Source organism: Hipposideros armiger, unplaced genomic scaffold, assembly GCF_001890085.2.
Source record: "Hipposideros armiger isolate ML-2016 unplaced genomic scaffold, ASM189008v1 scaffold_257, whole genome shotgun sequence".
NCBI lineage: Eukaryota > Metazoa > Chordata > Mammalia > Chiroptera > Hipposideridae > Hipposideros > Hipposideros armiger.
In genome coordinates this window covers 1,893,429-1,912,355 of record NW_017731607.1, presented here as the reverse complement: position 1 = coordinate 1,912,355, position 18,927 = coordinate 1,893,429, and positions in this window count along the sequence as shown.

Below are 18,927 nucleotides of genomic sequence, written 5' to 3'. Positions count from 1 at the left end.
ATTTGGAGGCAGGATCTTTGGGAGGTCATGAAGGTGGAGCCTTCATGAATGGGATTAGTGCCTTTACACTAGAGGCTCAGAGAGCTCTCTGGTCCCTCCTGCCCTGTGACAACACAGTGAGGAGATGGATGTCTGTGAACCAGGAACTGGGTTCTCACCAGACATGGAATCTGCTGGCACCCTCTTCTTGGACTTTCAGCCTCCAGAAGTGTAAGAAATAAATTTCTGTTGTTTATAAGCCACTCAGTCTATGATATTCTGTTATAGCAGCCCAAATAGACTAGGCCAATATCATCCTATGTTCAATCCAACTTCTAAGTCCCTCAGTGTCTTTAGAATAAAAGTCTAAACTTCACATTAAGGCATACAAATCCCTTGGAAATTTACTCCAACATGGTTTCCAGCAATATTCTTCTCACTAAATCTATGAACGCCCATCAGACCAGATATATCATTTCCCAAATACAACTCTGCCTATTTCTATCGCAGAATTTTTGCGCAAGTGTTTTCACTCATACAATGCGACTGGGTGTTTCTGTCTGTAACGCCATATACCCCAGCCCATTTAATTCTTTAAGGAAGACTAAGTTTTTCATGGCCAAACTCAAATGCCACCTTTCCTAAGAAGGATAATCCAACCTGGATTAGTCTTCCCTTCTTCTACATTACCAAACTATATTGTTTATTTATGTATGTAAAAATATATAAGCATATATTTTTTATCACATTCTGCTTCCCAAAATCCATATCATATCCAAATTTTGTTGTGTAATAAAAGCAACTATAGTGTATTTAAAATAAGCTCTCAATGAATGCTTATGAATTAATTATGCAGATTGGCAATGGTTCACATACTCTAAAGAAAAATACTGTCCAACCAAAATTTTGGTAAAACAAGGCCTGATGATGCTAATAAAGATCCAACACGCTTCTCATTTTTTTAAACATTCTAATAGCAAAAGCCTAGTAAAAAGCTAATTATTTGCTTCTATTTCAAATTTATTTTTTAAATGGTATTTAATTATGCATAAAAATACATATACATGTAATCAAACACACATAGTGAACAACACAACAGGTGATAAATGTGCAATGTATCTTTTTCTTCCTGTCAGTCCTTTACTTTTAAAGAAATACTTCCTTAGACATTTCGAACACACATAAAAGTAGAGAGAAGTGTAATGAACCCCAAATACTCAACATCCATACTCAGTAGTTGTCAAGACGTTGCCATGCTTTCTTCAGCTATTCCTTTTTCTTTCCTTTCGAAACGTGTTCATCGAGGATAATATTGCCTGTCCCTCAATGAAACTATAGCAGATCCCCTGAGTAAGGGGTCATTCTTTAGTAAGGACAGCTCCACAACTGCAAAAGTCTCAGTGCGTCTCAATTCAGAAAACAGGTTTTAATCAGTTGTACCTAAGACCTCCCCTTCGCTGGCTCTGTTCTGTTTCAGAACCAGAAGTACAGAAGGAGATGGTCCTTTCCTCCTTTTCCCAGCCTGCTTTCCCAGCTGGGCAACCACTTTTACAGTCCCTTTCTGGCTGGCAGTGGGAGTAGAAATGAACACCATCTTAGGCTGGCTTTGCACTCCCGGAGACTGGCAGACATTAACCTCTTATGTGGCATTTTCCTAAGCTTCTCTGAGATATCTTGCAGGACCCCGCTCTCCTATTTAACCTTTAACCAGGCAAATACACTTCTATCCCAGGTGGTCCCTTACCACAGCTTCCTCAGCTTCCAGGCAGTCACTCGCAGCTTTGTCCTGCTGAAGTGGTCCTTCTACCAGAAGGCCCTGTGGATAAAACCCCAGATGACTACATGCCTGCTCTCCTGTTTGATTCACATCAGATCTGCAGGAAGCATTCATATATATAATATATATATATAATATATATATTATATATAGATATAGATATAGATATATATAGATATATAGATATAGATATATACACATATGTATATGTATATATGTGTGTGTGTGTGTATATATATATATATATATATATATATATATATATATATATATCTTGACTAGACAAGTTCTCATCATAGGGGTGGATCCCAACATAGCAGCACTCTCTAGGCTCGACTGTCAAAGCAGCTCATCATCCCAATCTCATCTTCTAGGTTCCCAGGCAGAGTCAAACCTCAGCACACCAGCTAAAGGAGAGAGATCTTCAGCTCTCCCTCTAGCCCGGCAGAAAGATACTCCTCTAACAGGTAAAGGAGTTAGCACTCCTCCCACCTGCCAGGGGTGGCGACTCAGAGCATCAACTATCTCTAAAAAAGTCTCTTCATCAATTCTTTCTCCTCTGCTCACTCACAGGTGACTTTGAGTGAAGCAGTTTAAGGATCATGAGACATTTCCTTTCAATATTATATATTGTTTCATCTCACTTTCTTATTGCACATTTATTATATCTTAATACCTAATTAAAATTTTCATTTTAATTTTCTTCAATGTAAATATCTTGTCACACACATACATACATACATGCACACATACACACATACACAAACCAGAATAACTGTGAATGGAGTCACTCTTTGTTTATATCATCCAGAGAAGACTGTAATTCATTTGTTTGAAGGAAAACTATTAGCGAATGTGGAATTATTGTACAATTCAGTTACTGATAGAAAGTTCCTTGAAGCATATAGAATTCCATGATGAACTGAAATGGATTCCAGTCATATTACTATTCCTGTATAATCTGTTATGCCAATTTAGGAGCATTTAATGAATAATATTTACATTGGCTCAGTACCATCAGCATATTAGCTTTTATTGTGAACATAAAGAAGACTAAGTCCCATTATTGTGTCTATTTAATAAATATCGACTTCTTGTTTAGGTATCTGACAAGATTTATTGACATGGCAATTCAATATTTTCTGAGAAGGATTGAAATTTTTATTAGGCCCCAAAACTAGAAGACAATGTCAATACAGGTCTTAGTTACATACATTTATCATGAAATTCATTCAAACAACAGAATGAGGTTTCCATGAAAGCCCTGTTTCTCTTTTCAGGTAAACAAGAGAGACAGAACCATTCAAACATCCCTTTTTAAATAAGTAGTGAACAAAGGACTAGTCTAGATGCAACACTGATTCCAATACCAGTGCCCTGAAACTAGCCAGACCTCTGAAAAAGCAAGGGAAAGAAGGGGGAGGCTCACCAGCCGTGCAGTCACTGTGCTGCCAGTAAAAGCAAGGACCATCACTGGCCCACTGTCACATAGCTGAGGACAACACTACATTGATTTGCACACATGAAGACCCTCTCTGCACTTGCATGCAATTATCATCTTAAGGATAATAAAGAACAATATTAGGAGATTTTGTTTGTTTTTAATCTCCCACTTAACATAGAGCAAAAGGAAAAAATATCTATCTAAGAAGGCCTTGAAATATAATCTCAAGCAATAACTAACAGCTAAATTGCCAAGAGACACTAAGGGTCCACAGATGAGTGTACCTGAAAAGAGCAACCTTGGACTTATGTGTATTTGCTTATGTTTTTGAGATGATAAATGCAAAGTTTTTACATGTTGCCCAGTCTATATTAAGTATTTAATAAATGATAACTGTTATTATCATTCATATTGTTACAAAAAATTTCCAGCAAAGAAACATTTGCAAAGCAAATACTCTTGATAAAGGCACTATAAGCAAGAACTCTCCATGAAGAAATGACTTCCTTATTGAAACACTGTTTTCATAGTGTTTTTTTGTTGAAAGAGAAGGGCAAGATGGGGACAGATAATAAGACTAAAATAATATAGCATACATATTATAAGATTAAGCTAGAAATAATCTGGCAATTTTTACTATTTAATAATTATAGGCTTTCACCAAAGCCAGTTACCATATACCAGATATTAAGTAATATATACGTGTAATATATAATATAGGCTGTATGATAAAAAATATAAATGTTTAAATTTTAAAAAATTATTACACTAAAATACACATTGCCATTAGTCCCCCTCAAAATATCCCCCCTTGCTTTAAACACACTTATCCCATCATTCTTACCACTTTCTGAAGCAGTTCTGGGAGTCCTCTTTCATGAGTATCTTTAGTTGCGCTGCTGTGGCTGCCTCAATGTCCAGAACCATTCCAAAACGTTTACATTTCATGGTAATTTTGACTTTGGGGAAGAGCCAGAAGTTGCATGGTGCCAGATTCAGTGAATAAGGTGGATGAGGACACACTGTAATGTTTTTATTTGACAGAAATTGCTGTACCAGAAATGATGTGTGACACGGAGTTTTTCCCATTGTGATCACAAACTATGGTGAATGCTGCTGCTGAGTGCCATCCAACAGAAAGGCAGGGATCTTCAATATGGGAAGCAGCACGTTGAACCTTAGTAACAGTGTGTGACAAGTTTCAACTTGTTCTGTGCAGTCAGTTGGGTGTGAGCTACAGTTGAGAAAAGGTATGTTTTAAAGTGTGCCGTAAATCATCCTCCATCATGACAGTGCTCCGTTTCACACTTCATTCTGGTACAGCAATTTCTGTCAAATAAAAACATTACAGTGTGTCCTCATCCACCTTATTCATCGGATCTGGCATCTTGTGACCTCTGGCTCTTCCCCAAAGTCAAAACGACCATGAACGTTTTGAATCAATTCAGTACATCGAGGCAGCCACGACACCACAACTAAAGAAAGTGGCAAGAATGATGGGATAAGTGTCTTCAAACAAGGGGAAGTATTTTGAGGGGGATTAATGGCAATGTGTCTTTTATTGTAATAATTTTTTTATTTAAACATTCACCGTATTGTTTGATCACCTCGTATATAAAGTTCTTATAAATGTATATACATTATATATATTTATATATATATATAATTTGATATGCTCCACATTTTTATAGTATTCAACCCAGAAACTGAAAATAAAAATATTATGTTCAGCATTTCCATCACGACTTTAATCTCAGAAAGGTAAACTGTCACAGACACTCTGAAAGCAGTAGTTTGAGCCTCCTAAGTTATCAAAGCAACGGGTACTTTTATGTTAACCTAACAAAACAAGGACTTGCCTGGTACAGAATAAATTGATTGGTAAATATTTGTTAGATTAATGAATGAACTAGGAGAATAACATAATTGCATTTTAGCCAATGATCAGTAAATATATCCCTTTTTGAAAAGAATAAATCTGTTTAAACATAAAAGTTATAAAATCAGTCAAGGAGGTGGTCCTAATATAGTTTCTTCTAGAAGATACTAACCTTGAAGCATCAGATGATATTTAGCTCTGATTTGCTTTGTGACATAAGAATCAAAACAGCTTAAAAAAACTATATATGAGAACACTCTTGGCTCATTTCTCTCTCTCACCAAATTAAATCTTAATTCATGCTATCACTAAGATCACTTTTTTGTATTGTGGAGATTTTTACATAAATGCTTACAGGAAAGATGACATGGTCAAATAATCCTGAAAACTACTTCTCAGACAAGACACCACCACCACTTCGCCCAAGAAAAACATAACTAGTGGAAAAGATTGCTTTCATTCATTTCACTAACTGTGTGTGTTACCCAAGTAAACAGACAGATTTTGGTGTTTGGAGGAAAACCGTATTTGCTTGCAAGGTGTTTTTCAGAAGATAAGGTAGATATTAAAATGTAAAGTTTTATTCCAAACTCTATTATTTACTGACTTGGAAAATTCATTTGAAATCTAGGTTGTTGTCTTCTACAAATAAAATAAGGTTAAAGTTTGTCTATGTCAGTGTGACATATCAAAGTTTAGCAATCTTCAGAAGATGACAGTGTAAGTATATATAATTTAACTGTAAGGACACATTAACAAACAATGCAGAGCAATTTGAAATCTAAATGGAGGTTTAGGTTTAGATAAATGAAAAGAATCAAGTTTATTTTTTCTTCAAAAATATCTTTAATGTCTTTAGTCAGGTAAAACCCATTTCATGTAGATAATCTATCATTCAAATTAGAGTGATAATTTTGAAAAATAGAAATGCTGAATTTGAAAAGTATATTCCTTTTCTGCAAGCACTGCTGCTATGTCTATTGCAAAAGAAAGACAAATAAAGGGCAGCTAATAATCTGAAGGTCATTATACAGTAACACACATCCGAAATTATCTCTTACTAAAAGGAGTTAAAAGCTCAATTATAGGAATAAAATTTCTTATGCTTGAATTTCACCTAGGAGGAAATATATCAGAACCTCCAGAAGAGAAAAAGTAGGAATATTTTTTTAAATAAAAGATGTTGAGAGTCTTCCTTGACTGGAATAAGTGCATAATTCTGTATAGCCACAACACAATGTTGACCATATTAACCTTTTCATTTGGGTGTCAAGTATTTCCATCTCAATGTCTTGCCATGGTCTTCAAACCTTAATATACGCATACTAAATTTATTTTCTTCCTTTTCTATCTTTATTCTATTCCTACACTAATGATTTCTATCACAGTTAACAGCAGACTTTCTCAAAGACACCTTTCCTCTCAAACCTCTCATGAAATGACGTGTTCTTTCATTTCTATTTATAAAATTACTCTCAAATCTGGCTGAGCTTGCCTCCATACTTACTAAAATTGTTTCATGATCTCTCAACTAGACAAATTCAATGGTCTCCTAACTGCTATTTCTGTCCCCACCAGCTTCCACATTGGCCCACTCTCTGGAATGCTCTCAGAATTACCTTTATTAGAAAGTATTTATTGCATAATCATATCTCGTCTCTTTAAAAGTTCTTTCAGATCACTATGATCTTTAAGAAAAAGTTTCAAAATCTTTAGCATGTCACATATTGCTCTTCAAAATGTGGACATATACTACAGCATCAACTTCTACGTTCCCAAACCCTTATACCTAATAAACCTATTGGGTTTCTCATTGATCCACTTAAAAATTCTTTCATGCTTATAAGTCATAATACGCGTGATTTTCTCAGCATGGAAGAGTCTTTTTCAGGAAAATTCCTACACATTCTTCAAAACCAACTCAATTTTCATTTCCTCTGAGAAGTCTTCCCCAGTTCCTCCAGAATGAGACACTCTTCACAGAGTTTCCACTGAAACAAGGAAACTCACCATGAATAAAGGAAGACATGAGATTCTGGAGACAGGAGGTTTCAAATGCAAGGGAGGCAAAGGAAATTCCTAGGAAGAAGATGAGAGGAATTTCCCAGAAGACCGCTGTGCAGCAAGCCAGGAGAACAACCAACATAGAAAGCAGGAAAATGGATATTGTCAGCAAGCAAAGGAAAAAGCATGGAACTGATAAATTTCCATGTATCTTGACCTATTGAGGAGGATTTTAGTTTTTTTCAAAGAATTTGCAAGAGAATTGGTGATAGACATCTAGAAAATTTCCCCCCAAAATGAGGCTACAGCTGTCTCTAGGATAAATTAAAATCTGTGTCAGAAAGAAAATGTGATCAATTTATATATGACTGAACTCTGAACAATAATTAATAATAATAGTAATATAATTTCTAAATATTGAATAAATCAAAATTTGTGATATAACTAAATTGAGGGGGGCTGTTCTGTATGACAGTGAAAATCACCTTCCACAGGAGAATTAGTTAATAATTAAGTCTCAAAAAATCTAGAAATAGAGGTATAAACATATTCTTTAGACATATGGAAGTGAAGGCCAGAAGAAACTGCGAGAGTGTTGAAATTGCTTTTTCTAAGGATCAACAAGGGCCTCTGTTCCACTACTACTGTTCCACTACTACTGTTCTACACATCCACTACTATACATTATGTTCTGTTTGAGAATGCCCAAGCCCTGGCAGGAATAAAAGCAAGAATTGGATTCCCAATGGTTAGATTCAACTGGAGGTAGTGTGGCCAAAGTGGAGTGCATAGATTCAAGTATTAGAGATACCATATAGTAAAAAGCATAAACAAAATTAGAAGAAACAAAAAGATGAAAACAGCTATTTTTTAAATTGTGTTTGTATGAGTAGCCAGAAAGTAGAATGAAAATAACCTGACAGAAAGCTTTTAACAATGAATAGAAATTATAAACTAGATTTACTATAAAATCAATTAAAATGCTTATGATATACAGAGGACAGAGTTAATGTGACAAAATAAGTTATCCCTCTTTAATGCTCACTTTATTTACTCATTTTAATACAATGAGATTAGAAATTTAAAGTCAAAATTTTAATTTTTGTTTTAACAAAGTATGGTATAATTTAAGGGAATTTTCATAGCACTAACAAAGAATTTCTAGAAATCTGCAGTATTGTCTCATTCTGAAAGTAAATTTATACACATGAATGTTTTTAAATTATAATATACAAATATATATTATACATATATATAACTTCAATAAGCAATACCTAAATTTTAATAAATAATATAGATAAGTAATAAAATAAGCTGGTTTTCTTCAGGTATTTCCATTTTTTCCATATAAAAGTCAAGTGAATCAATGGATAAAGTGTTACAACTATGTGAGTTTATCCAAGTTAGTGCAATAAACATCCGAACTATTATAAAGCAGAAATAGTACATTAAAAAATCTAATATTTATTCAACACATTTTAAGAGCACATTATGTATCAGATCCTATTCTGTGTACTGGGATACAGCACTGAGAAAAAGAGACAAAAATATCTGCTTCCTGAAGCTTACATTCTGCTTGAAAAATAGAAATAACAGTAGTAGGAAAAATAAAATATCTAACTCACTACAACAACAAAAATGATGAGGTACTTAGCAATAGACCAAACAGAAAATTCGTGAAAACACTTTAGAGAAAATTTTGAAACATTATTGAAAAATATAACCCCTAAATAAATGGGGAAATATACCATGTTCATAGATTGAAACAGTATCATGAAGATGTCAATTGCTTTGTAAATAAATATAAACTAAATATTACTTCAATCATAATACAATACTTCCTTGGGGGAAAAATATTTTAAAATTCATATAGAAGATTTGAAGTGGACAAAAATAAACAAAACTATCTTTTAAGAACAAGAGAAGAGGTCCAGCCTTCAGATATCAAAATTTTATATTAAAAAAGACATAGTATTACATCGGTCAGGGATAGAAAAAATAAACCAATAAAGCAGAATAGAAAGCCCAGAGATAAACTCATGCATATTTAATATATGACTGAGGTTATATAAAAATCAATGGCAGAAGGATTCACTATCCAATAAATGGATCTGGGTGAAATAGGTTTACTGTATGGAACAAAAACCCTGTAAGGGTCAAATTTTTATGATCTTGGTATAGAAAAGGATTTCTTACACACGTTATTAAATAAACACAGACAAAAGGGAAGTGCTTCATACTTCAAACTTCATTAAAATTACAAACTATACACAAATTATAAAATGGTAAAAAGAAAACAACAAGCCCACCTGCTGAGGGAAACCATTTAAAATGCACACAACCTTTAAATCAATAGCATGCAGGACACAAAGTACTCCCACAAATCAAGATAATAAACAATCCTATGGGGAAATGAGCAAATGACGTAAACAGGCAATTCTCAGAAAAAGAAATATGAATATCCAATAAACACAAAAATGTTCATATTCACTAGTAGTAGAAGAACACAAGAGAAAATAACTCATCAGATTGGCAACAACAACAAAAAACTTTAAGTAACTCTCAATACCAAGTGCTAGTGAGGATATGAAACAACAGGAATCCCTGTTGGTAGGAGAGTAAATTATTAAAACTACTTTGGAGAGAAATTTAGTATTACCTAGTAAAGTTAAAAATGCTCGTCACTCACAACCCATGAATTACAATTCAAGGTTTAGAAACTAGGAAAACTGCCATAGAGGATACAAGGAAACACGTATAAGAATAATCATTTTAGCACTGTTCATTCAAATTGTTTATTAAATATATTTATAAAAAATTACTTCACTTGAAAAGTTTAATCCTAGATATCCTAATCCCATAATGGCAGGAAATTCACTAAAATGAAATTTTCAAACTTCTGAAATATATATGCTTTCCCCTTTGAGGTATAGTAAGATTTTTGTTATAAAACATACAAGGTAAAAAATGAATTCTATGTACTTCAAGTTAGCATTAGTGAAATTTTAAATTGTAGCTGCTACTTCTGTCTCAGACAGTGTTATAATCTTTTTATGTCACTAAATTTTTAATGGGAAAAAATTGAATAAAGTCACTGAATTTTTCAAATAATTTTTTAAAAAATAAATCTTAATTGCACAAAAATACATTGATCTCTCTTATTTTTAGTTTACTGGAGGTAGGGCCTTTGTTTTCACTGTTTTTATTTTTAATAACATATGGATTTCAGAAAAAAAATAAATGTTACTGAGAACAATAAATCCTGTATCTTTTATAATAGTAACAATACGCATTCCCAAAAAAATAAAGCTGTTTAAGCTTAGCAATAAAACAAATTTACTTTTTTTAACTTAGAGCAATATAGACAAATATGCCATGAAAGCAAAAAAATATGTCACATACTGAAAATGATACACATAATGATAACATATGGGAAAAGGTTTAAGACATAATATTTAATATCATTTTTTAAAGCTACAATGAGAAAGGAATTGACTTAACACCAGATTAACATGATGATGTTCCTTCAAAGTTTATTCTATAAAATCATTTTTGGCTCCCAAGTAAATATGCATTTATTGAAAGGAAACAAGCAAAAGAGATAATATTACATGTTTTAGGGCACTCAAATAATATTTTCATATATTTCCCAAGTTAAAATATTAGGTAGAATATTCTTCTGCTCACAAAATTAAATTTGAAAATTCATAATTATTTAAAACCAAAACTATAAGTTATCTACTTTCAATAATTTAATTCAACTATGAAAATACATGTAGAAATGATTCCAATATTTCAAAAAAGTTCCCTAAAATGAGGTTTCACGAATATAACATAAGCTATGTAATGCCAATTGTGATAATATCTTTAGGAAAATACAAATAGGAATAAATAAAGAATTTTAACATAGTTCTGATAATTAAATCTTAATTGAAAATAAATGAAGTTCTCAAAATAAAATTGATCAGAACTTTAAGCACTGAAGCCACCAAGTGGAAAATACTTAGTATTGCATCACATTCAAAATTATTTTCTCCAGTACTCCAATGCTGTGACATGACTAAATGATGTATAACTCCTGAAAAACTAAATAATTAGATAATATATCCCATGTAATCAATTAATCTTACCTCTGGAACTTTTGTCAACATGAGCCATTAAATTTTCTTCATTGTTTGAGTTACTTTTTCTGTAACTTGCAGTATAAGAAATCCAACTGATAGAAATACTATTTTATAAACTTCCCTGATTATATTACTTACATGAGCTTTGGTTACCAAACAGGTTAGATTTTTACAAGTAACTTTTTGAGTTTTCAGTTTACCTAACTATTTTTTATAAAGATTATGTACTATTATATTTGAAAAGGGGAAAGTACTTTAATTTAAACAGCTGAATTTCTAATAGTTGTATCAGAGGTACTATATATTTCTGGAGTCACAAACTCAGTGGCTAACAGAAATAGAGTACAGAATGGTTTCACAAATAAGCTAGCAAAATATAAGAAAACAGAATTATTCTCATTGTCAGTGAGTTAGGTAGCTTGATGGTGGTGGAAATTATGGACAAAAGAAGAATATACACTCCATCTCAAGAGAGCAATTGCAATAGCTTTATCTATTTGTGGCCACAACTAATTCCAAAACTTAAGACACTGTGTAAGCCAAGCAAAATGTATCTGTGAGTATGATCTCACTAAAAGGCCCTGAATTCATTACCACTCTCTAAAAACTCTCTTCAGGAATGCAGGATATATTTGTGGATCTACTGGAGGTAGTGAATTTTTGTGGAAAACTCAATGGGAGTAGAAATTATGAAAATTAGAATTAGGAATCTTGGGTTCTAGTTTCATATATGTTACTGGGCAAAACTCAAAGCATGCTAAGCCCTAAAGCCAGCTTCTAAATTTAAGAAAACATGAATATTCTGATAAGATTCAATAAGAGCAAGAGTAAAGTCAACAAGAGTCTATTCTATAAAGGAAACTAACTAGAGGTGAATGAAAGTCACAATCCTTGGGATAGAAGATTACAAACCTCCTCATAGATGGAAAGTTTCTGATAGACAGAGTCTGTGACATGTCACCTTTGACCAGCACTCTTCCTTAATTACACATGAAAGGTACACACCTGATATTTATCCAATGAGTACACAAAAAACAGATAAAAGGTTTTCTAAAATGAGTATCTCTAAAATGAGTAAAAGAGATCAATTTTTCTTGATTTATGGATAGGCAATGAGAAATGCATACCCATAAAGGTTTAAATTTCAAGTTTTGATGACATTTTGATGGATTTATCAAGAAAATGGAACAGGTTGAAAAACTGATCACTATATTAGTAAGTGTATTTTGATAATATTTGGAAGATAATCTAGAAGCTCATTGAAATACTGTTTTTCGGTAGCCCCATGATTCTAAAAAAAAAAAAAAAAAAAAGTAGGCAAATACTCAAGCATAATATGTGAAAAACATAGCCATGGCTATTNAAAGGATTATCACCTATTCTTCTCAAACTATTCCAAAAAATCCAGAAGGAGGGAAGGCTCCCAAACTCTTTCTATGAAGCCACAATCACCCTGATTCCAAAACCAGACAAAGACAGTACAAAAAAGGAAAACTACAGGCCGATATCCCTGATGAACATAGATGTAAAAATCCTCAACAAAATCTTAGCAAACACAATTCAGCAATATATTAAGAAGATCATACATCATGACTGCTGTGTCCAGTGCGGCTAGTCAAACATGCCGAAGTGGGGGCAATGGAGGATTAAGAAAATATAGACAAAGAAGTACTTGAAAGCGGGGGCTAGGTGGACAACTGTCTCCTGATGGAAGGCAGTGACCCAGTCTAGCAGCCATGGTTTACTTATACAGCCTTGCTTATGTGGGAGCAAGGAAGGGGAGGAAATGGCCTTGGGCAGAGGATGGTCCATGCACCAGCTGCAGGATGTTTGCAACCAGTGTCGCAACAAATGTATTGGACCCAGGATGTTTTATCACCAGTGTACCGAAACCACCTCCATATGCTGAGATTCTGTGTCAGCCTTGCAAAAACACAGCCAGGGAGTGTGCCTTGCACCAACCGCTCCTTTACAGCTCCGGAAGGTGGTCTTGGTCTCCAGCACACGACCAAGTGGGTTTCATCCCTAGTACGTAAGGTTGATTCAACATCCGCAAATCAATTAATGTGATACACCACATCAACAAAAAGAAAAAGAAAATTCATATGGTCATATCAATAGATGTAGAAAAAGCATTTAACAAAATACAGCAGCCATTTATGATAAAAACTCTTAGCAAAGTGGGAATACAGGGATCATATCTCAACATAATAAAGGCCATATATGATAAACCCACAGCTAACATCATACTCAACGGGGAAAAGCTAAAACCATTCCCCTTAAAATCAGGAACAAGACAAGGCTGTCCACTTTCTCCACTTTTATTCAACATAGTTCTGGAAGTGCTAGCCACAGCAATCAGACAAGGAAAAGAAATAAAAGGCATCCAAATCGGTAAGGAGGAAGTAAAATTGCCATTATATGCAGATGACATGATACTATATATAGAGAACCCCAAGACTCCATCAAAAAACTATTGGAACTGATAGACAAATTCAGTAAGATAGCAGGATACAAAATCAATATTCAGAAATCAGTTGCATTTGTATATACCAATAATAAACTATAGGAAGGAGAATTTAAGAAAACAGTCCCATTTACAATTACTTCAAGGACTATAAAATACTTGGGAATAAATTTAACCAAAGAAGTAAAAGACCTATACTCAGAAAATTATAAGACACTGAAGAAAGAAATAAAAGAAGATACAAATAAATGGAAACACCTACCATGCTCAAGTATAGGAAGAATTAATATAGTTGAAATNGGGGGGGGGGGGGGGGGGGGGGGGGGGGGGACAGAAAGGAAGATGTCCTTATTACCTCATTTAACATTAATAACTTCTAAAAGCCGTATTTCCAAATATAGTCACACTGAGGATTAGGATTTCAACCTAAGGTGTGTCATGGTTTACTTGGCAATGCTTTTGATTACTTGGAGGTACACAGATTAATAGTGAAACTTACAATCAATAGCATCTTAGATTTGATCAAATATATTAGCTTTAAGCATCTTTATATTTCCTTATCTTTCTACAATAAAAGCTTATTTCAAAAATAAAACCCTTGCATCACAGCATTAGCAGGATAGTTTATCAGAAGTAAGCATCAGATATGAGTCTATCATTATATCAATTGATATTTATTTAGCTGTTATAGTGTTGACCAATCTAGGACAAATTATTATTTTTTAATTCCCACTTTCAAAAAATTATAATTCTAAGATTAACTTTTTGACATTATCAATTAGGAATTTACATTAAGATACAAACACACAAATTAGAGTGAAATATTAGACATTGATATATATATATATATATATATATATAGTTATCTTTGAAAATCTTATGCTTTAAACATGTTTAGACTTTTTTTTGAAGAATGATAATATGCTTTTGTTATCTAGTAGAAACTCTTATGATTTATAGACATGCAAGATTCTAATCATGCCAAATAAAAAATACATGAGTTTCTTTGCAGTTCTCTTTGTAGTCCCTGGTACATTTCAACACATTAATACTTCATATCAGGCAACAGGAATTTCACAAGTTGAATTTTTCTAGCCAAGTAAAAATTTCTTTTTGTACACTAGGTAGACAGATTCCATTAAAAGCATAACGTAGTTTGGAAGTTAAGCAAGTAAGTACAAAACAATGCTTTTCAAGTAATTCAATTAGAAAAAGAATAAGTTTCAAGATGATCAACTAAGCCTTTGTTGCTTTAGATAAAACCCATTTTTAAACTCCTTTCTTCATGTACCCAAAAACAACAATAAAACGTTGACAATAAACATATGTTAGGTAAAACCTAGATATTTGAGATGGCTTAAATTAAGTGAAGCAGCTTGAATTAAAAATTAAATGTTATCAACAATCTAACATGTTTTAGAAACAGAAGCTTAAGAGACGCTACTAAGCAATTTTCTCCATTAAGACCGGTTCTATAAAATTTACATCTTTAACAAACATGGACACATAGCTATGCTGTAAAAGACTCGTCAAGGAAAAAAACCTTTGGAAGCCATGTTTCTCAGGAAACATAGGGTTTAGGGTTGAGAGAATTAGGTGGAATTTTATCCCCATTTTTGACACAACTACTGTTATAATTCTGCACTGCAAAGTGGAATAATAAGAATAGTTACTTTAAAACATAAGATAATGTTGATGATATTGTGATATATAGTTAGGAGAAAAGACTCCCAGATTCTCATATTTCTTCTCTCATCTGTTTCTTAACATTATTGTGTCAAGAAAGACTCCCCATAAAGGGTCGAGGCATCTATGCACTCTTCTTTTTAGAATATTAATAATAAATCCATTCAATTTCATAGTTGCATTCCTTTGAAGAGCTCCAGGAAAACTGAGAAATAAGTAGGCTAAGTCATTTTTAATTTATCAAATGACATTACTTTTTCCAAAATTTTTATCTATTTTTTATACAAAGTCTCAGGCAATTCATAATATAGGCATCTATATTACCTAAAGACCTTCATATGGGATGTTTCAGTTTAATTTGAAATGTAAAGAAAATAAATTAGAAAACTAAACAAATATTATTGCAGTTAATCCACTTTGCACACATACCTAATGCCAGGCTCTCCACTGATTTGACAAATATATTTCATTTTCATTAGTGTAGAAATAATCAGCATCTCTTAATGAACACAAAAATTGGAGAAAATTGAAACAACATGACGAATGAAAGTTCTCAGCCCTTTCCTGAATTTACTGTTTTCATGCAGTCCTAGTTAAAGCCAGAATGATTTAAGGTGGCAGAAACTGTAAATATTTTGCAACAAAAGATTTTCAAAGATGTAAATATCCTCTTAATGAAGAAAAAATATAACATTGTAAATCAAATGAATTAGCTTTCACCTGAAAATTAATAATAACTAAATTTGAAAAAAAAGATAAATGGAGAATCTTGGTCTGCATCAAAGCAAGAATTTGACTATTTTGGTAATAAATAAAATATGCAAAAGCAACATGAAGCTATTAGCAATTAAAAGGAGTACTCTGTGCAAAATAAGATCATTATTCCATTCTGTCAAGTACTGATTAGAACTACACTTTTCAGAAGAAAGCAACTTGGAGAATGCTCTAACTCAAGGGTTAAAAATGATCAAATGGTTCAAAACTTAAGAACACAGGATAAAAGAGATGTTTCAGTTCAGTGGGGAATGAATATCAAGAGATTATATTCAATAAACACTTTAGATGAATGACCTGAACTGCAGTAAGATTTATTTTGAAAATGTATCATGAAAATACATATTTTTTCCCAAGGAACACATTTATGAAAAGTAAATGAGAGGATGCTAAATTCAATAATGCATTTCCATTTGTTATAAAACAAAAAGTAAAGGAATATATGTGTATCAATTCTGAGACTGCAACCTGTTTAAAAGTGAGAACATCTAATATGTGTGACATAAATGACATAGGTGATAAATACTAAATTTTTAAAGGCTTATTTATGAGAGTTTTATTCAGGTACCATATGATATCTGATCATTTATCTTAATCTAAAACAGATCTCTCTCTCTCTCTCTCTCTCTCTCTCTCTCTCTCTCTNTAAGTGTATTTTGATAATATTTGGAAGATAATCTAGAAGCTCATTGAAATACTGTTTTTCGGTAGCCCCATGATTCTAAAAAAAAAAAAAAAAAAGTAGGCAAATACTCAAGCATAATATGTGAAAAACATAGCCATGGCTATTTAGTGTGAGATAAATCAAAGGATGATACAAACATAACAATATAATCCATGGAGCCTAGATGTGCATATTGAAGCAAATATTGTATCTTGTAGAAAAACATTCCATCTGGAAACAAATTGGTTTACCATGTTCCTTTCAGAACAGCCCTCCTTTTAAATTATAAAATACATTTATGTGAAACATATCTCTTATGAGTGTGATTAACCCCTTAGCTGTCAGTACCACCACCTTCCCATCCCTCAAATTCATGTTTTGCTCTTTGTGAGACCATGGCTATTGTAACAGGGACAAGGTCTGAAGACTCAACATAAAATTGCTGTTGCAACTAAGAAATAAGTGACAATTAGAGACAAACTACAGTAAATATAGTCATAATCCATGCAGGTCCTGTTTCAGGGTCAAGCCCAGCATCTCCCAGCCCAGGTAACAATGTCCTTGCTGACACTCACAGCCTTTGGCTGCAATGAACTGCCTCCCCAAAATTCATGTCCTCTCCAATGGGGAGTCCCTTATTGAGAAGAATGACCTAAAGTAAAGGGTCAATCCAATTGAAGGACACTCCAGTCCCAGTTCCACTGGTTCCAATCAGGCCTCAGTTGCAAGCGTATTACGAGTAAACTTCTTCTCCGGCCCAATCCCATCTTCCTCACTTCCTTAAAGGTCTATCTCCCAAGAGCATTCACCAGTAAATTTTCTACATGCAACTCTCCTTCTCAGAGTCTATTTTCAGTCAATATACCTTAAGACAAAAGCTCTCCAGAATAAACAACCTGTTCCAGAAAACACTTGAAAAGAAATGTGCTTGATAATATATCAACAGGCTCCTTATTGAATGTAATCCTAATCTTTAAAAGAAATCTCATGTTCTTCAGTAATATAATAGTAGTATACCAGCACCTAGAGATAAGCCTAACTAACTAAAAATTCCAAATCTGAGTTTGGGGTAATTTCTGAATAGTTTCAGAAACTCTCTTACATAGTCATACATTTGAAATTGTCAGTTTCAAAATCCTAAGACTCCTACAGGCTGTCGATGATTGTGTATTTTGGAAATAAAAACAGCACTGAATACCTCGCCCAGTTCTGTGATATAAACACAGTTGTTTGTATTTTTATTCATATTATAATTTTCTAAATTTTATGATGTTTAAAAAAATTTTTAATATTATTCAATGAAAAATCACCATTAGTCCAATACAAAATTAAATTATCATTTATCAAATATCTTATGTATTAGACATTCACTCTTCTATCCCTCTCTATACTAATATATATGCCTATATCTATATATCTATATTTATATGTATGTCTGTGTGCTCAACAACCTTAAGATAGATTCTTTTCTCTCCTGCACAGATGAGAAACATGAGTCTCTATCACAAATGTGAAAAATGAAATATTAAGTAACTTATGCAAGGTCACATAACCCATAGATGTCAGAGCTTAGATTTAAAGCCAGGTTTGGGTGGCTCCCAAAACTATACTCTTCATAATAACAAACCTCATCTCCAAAATAAAGCATTTCAAAAATGTATTCACGGACCACACAGAAGGAATATAATTGTATTAAAAAATCCAGGGGGGCCGGCCGACTGGCACATTGGTTAAGAGCTGGCTTGGGATGCCAGAGGGCCCTGGTTTGGATCCCACATATGAGGGCCAGTGACACTGCCCTCTACAGCTAAGCTGCTGAACTAACAGCTCAACCTGGAGCTGGGCTGCTGTGAGTCACTGTGACAGCGTAGGCTGCAGACCCTGAAAAAAAAAAAAAGAAAATCCAGGGGAGTAAACTGACATATCAAGAAGCATTAATAGGTATCAGTTGCTGAGTACACGCTATGGGTAGGACACTCTGCTAAATGCTACACAAACACCACGTTCAATCCTCACACCTATATGAAATGGACATTTTACCCATTTTGTAGAGGAGAAACCGAGGTTCAAAGATCATAAGTGAATTGCCCAAACTTACCTATTGTATTAGTCTGCTCAGGTTGCAACAA